Below are 855 nucleotides of genomic sequence, written 5' to 3'. Positions count from 1 at the left end.
GGGCGGCCAGCGGCTGCAGGCAGGGCTGCACAGGGCACAGACATGCTCGCCAACTGACACGCATGTGGGGAGGGTGTAGTTTCGGGGCCCGTGAGAGTCAGACTGCACTGTGAGTGGTCGACAACATGACTATGAGGCGATTACCAGCCCTGCTCTGACAGCCAAGAGAAACCTCACCATCCTGCCCCTCCTCTCCCGCCCCCAGAGTGGAGGGGCGGCTGGACACTGGCCCTATGCCCAGGCACCAGCCCCCAACTCCCTCCCACTAAGCCATCCTGCCCAGGCTTCACTTCCGGTGGCGGCCTGAGGGCACAGGGAGTGGACAGGCCACACCCAAGGTTCTGGACAGCTCTGACAGCACTGCCTTCCCCATGCAGGGGAGGGGGAACAAGGATGCCCACCTCCACCATTGCAGCTACCCACGGCTGCCCGAGGGAGACAGGGGGTCTGAGGGTGCCCCTGAGACAAGCGTGTACACCTGGGGGCCTGCTGGCTCTGCCTCATCAGAGCTTGACAGGACTACGAAGGGCACTACTACAGAGGACACGGAACCACGCCACGCTGCTTTTACAAACGCTTCAGTAGCCACGGAGGTTCTGTGTCCATCCCAGGGCCTGTGGCCACGTCTTCTCTCATGTTCTCCTAAAAACCAGGGTCAACCGAGACCCAGCAGGCCCTGCATGGAGCGTCCACACTGGAATGGCAGCACTGTGGGAGACTGCACTGAGGACGAACCCGCAGCTGGCTCGTCTCCCAAGTCAGAAACTGAAAACCGTGCTGGCTCCGAAAGCCCTGACCCCGAGTCCAGCACACAGCTAACCTGAGAGAGTGTGTTCAGGTAGGAGCACTGGAACC

This window comes from Tupaia chinensis, unplaced genomic scaffold (assembly GCF_000334495.1).
Source record: "Tupaia chinensis unplaced genomic scaffold, TupChi_1.0 Scaffold000377_4, whole genome shotgun sequence".
In the NCBI taxonomy this organism is placed as follows: Eukaryota; Metazoa; Chordata; class Mammalia; order Scandentia; family Tupaiidae; genus Tupaia; species Tupaia belangeri.
Note: the sequence above shows the minus strand (reverse complement) of the source record.